The following is an 8,746-nucleotide window of genomic DNA, read 5'->3' as shown; positions in this document are numbered from 1 at the left end:
TACCTCTACCACCACTACTATCACTACTACTACCACTATTGCTACCACCACCACCACCACCACCACCACCACCACCACTACTACTACTACTACTACTACTACTACTACTACTACTACAACTACTACTACTACAACTACTATTGCTACTGCTACTACTTGTCCCCAGAAAGTAGAACTAGAAGCAATGGATGAATGGTGCAGAGAAACATATTTAATCTTGATATAAGGGCAAGTTGCCCCAAAATTAGAATTGTCCCAAAGTAAAAATAGGCAATCTCAGGAAATAATGGGGTCCTCCTTACTTTGGTCTTCGAATGAAGACTAGATGACCACTCATTGGGGATATCATAGAGGATTTTTAATTTAGGTACAGGTTGGATTCAATGGTTTCTCAGATATTTTCTGATTCTGAGATTTCTTAATTCTACAAGTTCTCCACCCTTTTTAGGTATTATTGTTCTCCAAATATGGTAAGGATATTTTAAAAAATACTGTAAAAAGATATGACAAAGAATATGGGTTTCATTCACTTTATTCCTTCAATAGGGCTCAGCTTTCTATCTGGAGTTGGATAGCAGGTTTCATCTTGAATACTTGGGAATTGTGGTTGGTCATTGTGTTGAGTAAAGTTTTAAAATCTTTCAAATTTTTTATTATGTAAAATGTTCCTATATTAGTCATTTTATATAAGAAGCTTTGAATAAAATAAAAAAAGAAAAGATAAGAAATGAAAAATAACATGCTTCAGTCTGTATTCAATCAATATCCATTCTTTCTCTGTAGGTGAAATCTTTCAAATTTAATTATCTTTAAAATATAATTGTTGTGTCTGTGTAGATAGTTTCCCTGGTTCTGTTCACTTCACTTTGCATTTGTTCATGCAAGGTTTTGTATAAATTTTATACAAAACATACAGCTTTTTTTTGAAACTATCCTCTTCATTTTCTGACACTATTCATTAAGTTTCGTAAAGTACAATAGTATTCTATTATATTCTTATACCATAACTTGTTCAGCCATTTCTCAGTTGATGGATATTCCCTCAGTTTCTATTTCTTTGTCACCACAATAAGATCTGCCAAGAAAATTTTTGTACATTTAGGTTCTCTTCTTTTTTCTTTGATATCTTCAGGGTATAGACCTAGTAGCATTATATGAATTTGTTTTAAAAAGTACATATTTTAATAAGTGCATTTCAATATAATTGTTTCATTTGTAAATCTATGTATTTTTATTTTGTGCATTTAAAGCTATTATCCAGCAAATTTTGCTAGACTATGAGGAGGATCTCAGGACACCTAGAAAAGGTTAAAAACCCTTACTTTATGTATAACAGGATCGACTGTTGTAGGCGAAAACAACAACAAGGGTCATCATATGGCTGAGAGAACCCCTGGTCCTCCGCATTCCCAGCCCTATTCTCACCGGCGTGGACCACAGTGTATTTCTATAACTATACAGTTACATTTGTAATGGGGTTGTTTTGTCACAAGAGTCGAAACTCAGAATAAATAGAGTATTCTCCACCTCTCTATCCTCAGTACCTTGAGTGAAGTCATGGAAGATTTACACTGTACAGGTTTATAACAGCTTGTCATTGTGAGGTATCAAATTCACCAGAATTAGTTATTTTCCTGAGAAAGTATGTCCAAAAAGGCAAAGCCAACATCAGTAGAAACATGATGTATATTATGCCGATTAAACAAAAACCTTTTGTGTTTTCAAGGACAAATGAGATGGAAAGAGTTCATTTGGTTCAGAAGTTTTAATTTTATCTCCTTGCAGTTGAGGCTGACTTCCCCTTTTGTAACTAGGAAAAACATTTTCTGCACTTTGTGTCTTTGCCTACCAATTGATCCAAAAGGATTTACTTTATTCTGTTGTTTATTTACAATGATCCAGATAGAATGTTAGAAATAAGACAGGATGTTATTCCAATACTGCCTGGAGATCTGTGTTGGGCACTTGCTGACAATGTACCTCAAGCCCCAGACAATGCAATGTGACCACCTACATTCTATTGGAATCAAAGGAACAAGAAAATGTCCCCAGAAAGTCTTTGAGAAATTATATAGGTGGTAGTCAAACAGTATAATAACCATGATAATATAATAATCTAGCATGTGTATATTGTTTCATAAATAATTTTTCTCACAACAACCCTGTGAAGTAGGTAGATAGCATATTATCCCAAAGCTAAATGGTGGAATGAATAGAGTTCTGGGCTTTGAGTCAGGAGGACCTCAGTTCAAATTCTGTTTCATCAGTATGATTCTGGGCAAGTCACTTCGCCTCTCTCTGTGTCACTTTCCTCGCCTAGAAATTGAGGGGGCTTGAATTTGTTAGCCTGTAAGGTTACTAAATGTGTGACCATGAAGGAGTTAGACAACCTCTTTGGTCCTCATCTATAAAGCAGGATTAGAGGATTAGAGCTGGAAGCAACCTTAGTGGGGAAGAAGGAGTCCTACACCAAAGACAGCACTGCTAGGTAGATAGAGGGCCAGTCTTGGAACTAAGAAGATTCAGAAAGGTTGAAGACCTGCCCCTGATACGCAGCATCACATTATCATGCTATTATTGGCGGTAGGCTGCTCAGTGCAGTAGATAGAGTATTAGACCTGGCATTAAGATGGACCTAAGTTCAAGCTCTGCTTCCACCGTTTACTAGCTGTGTGGCCATGGGCAAGTTGCTTAATCTCTTTCAACTTCAGTTTCTTCATCTGTAAAATTGGGATAATAATAGCAGTTCCATGTGTGAGGACTAAATGAGATAGTATTTATTAAATGCTCTGCCAATCTTCAAGTACTAGCTAAATGCTAGCTGTTATTGTGTCATTTAACCTCTCATTGCCTCCAGGCAAATCTTTAAATCTATAAATTACAAAAGAATTGCTGATCTGCAGTAGTGGAGAGATTCTTCACACTGGGTGAAATAGCAGGTCCTGAGGAACACACAGATAAAAAAAAATCAAGTACCTACTGTGTGCAAAGCAATGCCATCAATCTGAATTGGATCTACCCATGTGCTCCTGGATCATTTCCTGCTCAGTGAAGGCTTTGCCCCTGTCTTTGAGGCAACTTCCCTGGCACATCATCATTCTGTCTCTGGCTCCAAGAGCCTTTGTGATCAGATGTTAATGTATTTGCTCTAGCTGACTGCCTTATATTCATAACAGCTTATCTCTTGCACCCTTCAAAACCTGTCCCAAGAGCTCTTGGAAGATGCTAAAATCCCAGGCTCTCAGGATCAATCATTCTGCCCTTCTGTTATTAGTTGCACAGCAAAGCCTTTAGAGCTGTTTGAGCAAAGCCCAGAGGAGAGCAGGGATGAATATAGCCCAATGGCACTCATCGTGGGAAAATGACACAACCCACCCATACAACAAATCTGATCTGTCCTTCCCTGCTGTCCCCAACAGGAAATACTGACATCATGTTTATTCTTCCTTACTTAAGATGCTAATTATCTCTCATAGAACCCCTGTTTGAAACGAAGCTCACACCAGACCAAAAAAAATAAGACATTATCTAAAAGATTCGTCACTGAATGTTGTAAAACAGAAATTGAGCATGGATTTACACAGGGGACAGGGAAGAAATGGTATAGAGTCAGTTCTTTGCAGGTACTCCATGACCCATGTGGGTACTCTGTCCAGGGTTGCAAATCACAATCTATTCATGTCTATCCATCCTATGCAACTCTTATGAAAAATTCAAAATGACTTTGCATTTAGTGGACCCTCAAAGAATACTTATTGCATCGCATTTCATTGCATTGAAATGAATGTGCTTAGCACAGTACCTGGCACACAGTATGCACTTAGTAAATGTTTATTACTTGACTTAATAGAATGGAATAGGAGCACAGGATTTTAGAGTTGTCAAGGACCTTAAATTCCATACAGGATAGAGAAGCCAAAACCATGCTGCACATTTGTCAGAGGCAAGACAACAACAACAACAACAACAAAAAAACCGGACTCATTTTGTGAAAAGGTTTAGCAAACCATTTGGAGAAAGTGACATTGTTCTCTGAAATCCAAGGATTATCTGCAGTTGGACTTGTTAATTATGACTAAAGGACTGACACAGTGATAGCCTTCTGTCTGTCTGGGATCCTTATTTCAAGTCAGAGAATGCCCCATGGTTTAGGGCTATAAAGTTGTAGTCATTTTGGGTGTATGTCCAATTCCACTGAAATTTTGTGTATATATATATATATACATATACATATATATATATATATATATATATATATATATATATATATATATGTATGTATGTATGTATATACCCATATATATATATATGTATGTATGTATATACCCATATATATATATACACACACATATACATATATATGTATATACACACACATACACATATATACATATATATAATATATATATATATCAGTTATATACCTATATATATTTCAGATAGACACATACTCTGTAGGTTTCAAAAGAAGACAAAAAAGGCAGCAAGATAAACATTGACTGACAATACTTATGTTTCATAAACCTTTAAAACCCCAAATTAGACTAACCAACAGTGTAGCATACTGGAAAACCTATTAGATTTGGGATCAGAAGAACAAAGTTTAAATAATAGTTCAGATCCTAGCTTCATTACTGCCTCTATGACCTTGAAAAAGTTGATTTATTTCTCTGGGCCTCAGTTCCCTCATCTCTTCGAGAATGGTTCAGATCAGATGGTCTTGAAGGACACATACAGCTCTAAATCAAGTAAGCCTATGACTAGAATTAAGAGACCCGGGTAGTCAAGGAGGGAGCCAAGTAGGGAGTCAAGTCAACTACAGAGATGGTAGAGGTAGAAATTTTGAAAAGGATGCTGGGTGGATGAGTTTATGGATCAAATATCTGATATGCTGATAACCTAATGTCAGTTATAGATGCCATTGTTCCTGGGGCTAGAACATAAGATAAGAATCACATAAGTGTATGGATGAGTTGTTTGGATAATTTAAACAAGACCACGCAGGCAACCTATTTGTTTTCTGGTTTATCTGTTTCATATGTAGCAAGCCCATTTGGAGAGAAAATTATATAGCAGAGTGTAAAATGAAGAAAAAAATTATTTAACGAGTAAATTATAAGAAGATGTGATATAATATGGCACGATAATGATGTGATATGATGTAGTATGATGTGACGTGATATGACATGATGTGAAATATATAATATATGGTGTGATATGCCATGATATAATGTAATATAAAATGATGTGATATAGCAATGTGATATGTTATGATGTGGTTGTAATAAAATTTGTTGTGTTATGTGACATAACACAATACAACACATAATGAAAAGATTTATTTTTCTTTCTTATATGGGAAGAGAGCATTGGGGGGGGTCAAATTTGACAGGCAGAGTATTTCTACAGTACACAATTCTGTTCCACTGAAAACAAAACAAAAAACACAGAAATTTCCTGAGATATTTATGTATTTTCCAGTTTTTATTTCATATGAGAATGTCAGGGAAAGTGTTACATAGAACCATGTAGAATGGTTTTCTTATTTTGTGAACACTCACAGGGTAGAAGCTGAGCCAAGTTTGCCAGATTGTTTCACTGAGGACCATAATCATTTGCTTATGCTAACTTTTCTGGCCAAATTTTCATTTAAGAAATCTTATGTGATTAAATTCGGAGACAATTTAAAAGAGTGGTTTGAAAAGCAACAGATTCACTAATAATTTCTCCAAATGAGCAGTATCTGATAAATTTTCTTACAAGCCTTACTTTGTGAAAACTCCAGGAGTAAAACATAACTAGAATCAGAAGCAGCATAGACCTAAGTAGAGATTACCTGCAGAGGACAGGCTAGGGCTAGGCAAACTCCCAAGATTCCAAACCATCAGGCAGAATTTCTACTGGACAATTCCTTTTCCATCTTATGAGAAATGGTGATGGTTTGAACCCGGCCAAAGTCATATGGCCACTACCTTATGAACTAAGTTCCTTTTCCATCTTGTGAGAAATGGTGACAGTTTGAACTCGGCCAAAGTCATATGGCCACTACCTTATGAACTAAGGTATCTAGGCTGGGTCTACACGTACAAGGCATGTGAAGAATTGAAGCCATGTTCAAATGGTAACTTAAAAAGCACTAATTTGTTTATTAGCATAGTTTAGGGGAAGGTAGGTATGTTAGATAATGACTCAGCTCTTTACTTTCTATGTGCACAACTCCTTTAAATGCTGAGAGTCACCAATTGTTTTCCAAATACTGTTCTCATCATTCCTTCTCAGATGAGGTAGCATAGTGTTGTGGAGAGAGTCATAATTAAAGGAGGCAGATCTGAGTTTGAATTTGGCCTCAGATATTTATTAACTTTGTAACATTGGGCAATCCATTCCTCCTTCTTTCAACCTGTTTCCTCATTGTAAAATAAGGAAAATAATTGTATCTACCTCACAGGGTTGTTGTGGGTTTGGTGGAATGGGAAAGGTTGTGACTCTGGAATCAAAGGACTAAGATTCAAATCCTGCTCCTGGTATTTACTATCTGGGTGACCTTGGACAAGTCATTTAATTTCTCTTGCCTCAGTTGTGGTTGTTCAGTTGTTTTCAGTCATGTGTGATTCTTCATAATCCTATTTGAAGTATGCTCAGAGTTACTCTTCCTGGTTCACTCCAACATGGGCTTTGGGATCTACTTCTGGTTATGTGTAATTCAGCTCTGAAAGATTTGAGCTTTGAGATGACCAAGAGTTTCCTTATTTATCAATGAGCAGGAAGGTCTGAGGATTAGATTGGATGATCTCCAAATGGTAAAACCTGGTTCTAAAACCTTAGAATTCTTAGTCTTGGGGGCGGAGCCAAGATGGCGGCTGGTAAGCAGGGACTAGAGTGAGCTCCGTACCTGAGTCCCTCCAAAAACCTATAAAAAATGGCTCTGAACCAATTCTAGAACGGCAGAACCCACAGAACAGCAGAGGGAAGCAGGGCTCCAGCCCAGGACAGCCTGGATCGTCTCTGGGTGAGGTCTATTCCACACGGAGCTGGGAGCTGGGAACGGAGTGGAGCAGAGCGCAGTCTGAGCGGCGTGGACGATCCAGACCAGAAGCCGGGCGGAGGGGGCCCTAGCGCCCTAAATATGTGAGCTGCGGCAGTTACCAGACCCCTCGACCCACAAACACCAAAGACTGCGGAGAAGGTTAGTGGGAAAAGCTGCGGGAGTGGAAGGAGTTCGCGGTTCGGCTTCCAGCCCCGGGGGCAGCGGAGGTGGGGCAGCTACGGCTGCTGCTGCTTCCGGCTCCAGGCCCACCTGGTGGGAGGAATTAAGTGGCGGATCAGAGCAGGAGTGCAACAGCCTGCTGAAGATCTAAGTCCAGCCTGGACTGGGGGTTCTTGGGGAAGGAGGAGTGCGGCTCAGACAGAGCTGGCACCTCCCCCCCAAACGTAGAACATAGAACTCGTTAGTCTACAAGCAGTCATACCCCACTGAAAAACTCAAGGGTCAAGTTAGTTGGTTGGGAATATGGCCAGGCAGCGAAAACGCGCCCAGATTCAGTCTCAGACTTTGGATTCTTTCTTTGGTGACAAAGAAGACCAAAACATACAGCCTAAAGAAGACAACAAAGTCATAGAGCCTACAACCAAAGCCTCCAAGAAAAACATGAACTGGCCCCAGGCCATAGAAGAACTCAAAAAGGATTTGGAAAAGCAAGTTAGAGAAGTAGAGGAGAAATTGGGAAGAGAAATGAGAAGGATGCGAGAAAACCATGAAAAACAGGTCAGTGACTTGCTAAAGGAGACCCAAAAAAATGCTGAAAAATACACTGAAGAAAACAACACCTTAAAAAACAGACTAACTCAAATGGCAAAAGAGCTCCAAAAAGCCAATGAGGAGAAGAATGCCTTGAAAGGCAGAATTAGCCAAATGGAAAAGGAGGTCCAAAAGACCACTGAAGAAAATACTACTTTAAAAATTAGATTGGAGCAAGTGGAAGCTAGTGACTTTATGAGAAACCAGGATATTATAAAACAGAACCAGAGGAATGAAAAAATGGAAGACAATGTGAAATATCTCCTTGGAAAAACCACTGACCTGGAAAATAGATCCAGGAGAGATAATTTAAAAATTATTGGACTACCTGAAAGCCATGATCAAAAAAAGAGCCTAGATACCATCTTTCAGGAAATTATCAAGGAGAACTGCCCTGATATTCTAGAGCCACAGGGCAAAATAGAAATTGAAAGAATCCATCGATCGCCTCCTCAAATAGATCCCAAAAAGAAATCTCCTAGGAATATTGTTGCCACATTCCAGAGCTCCCAGATCAAGGAGAAAATATTGCAAGCAGCCAGAAAGAAACAATTTGAGTATTGTGGAAACCCAATCAGAATAACCCAAGATCTGGCAGCTTCTACATTAAGAGATCGAAGGGCTTGGAATGCGATATTCTGGAGGTCAATGGAGCTAGGATTAAAACCTAGAATCACCTACCCAGCAAAACTGAGTATCATCTTCCAAAGCAAAATATGGAGTTTCAATAAAATAGAGGACTTTCAAGCTTTCTCAGTGAAAAGACCAGAATTGAATAGAAAATTTGACTTTCAAACACAAGAATCAAGAGAAGCATGAAAAGGTAATCAAGAAACGGAAATTGCAAGGGACTTACTAAAGTTGAACTGTTTTGTTTACATTCCTACATGGAAAGATGATGAGTATGATTCATGAGACCTCAGTATTAGGGTAGTTGAAGGGAATATG

This window comes from Trichosurus vulpecula, chromosome 7 (genome assembly GCF_011100635.1).
Source record: "Trichosurus vulpecula isolate mTriVul1 chromosome 7, mTriVul1.pri, whole genome shotgun sequence".
NCBI lineage: Eukaryota > Metazoa > Chordata > Mammalia > Diprotodontia > Phalangeridae > Trichosurus > Trichosurus vulpecula.
The sequence above is the reverse complement of the archived record's forward strand: the minus strand, read 5'-3'. Positions refer to the sequence as shown.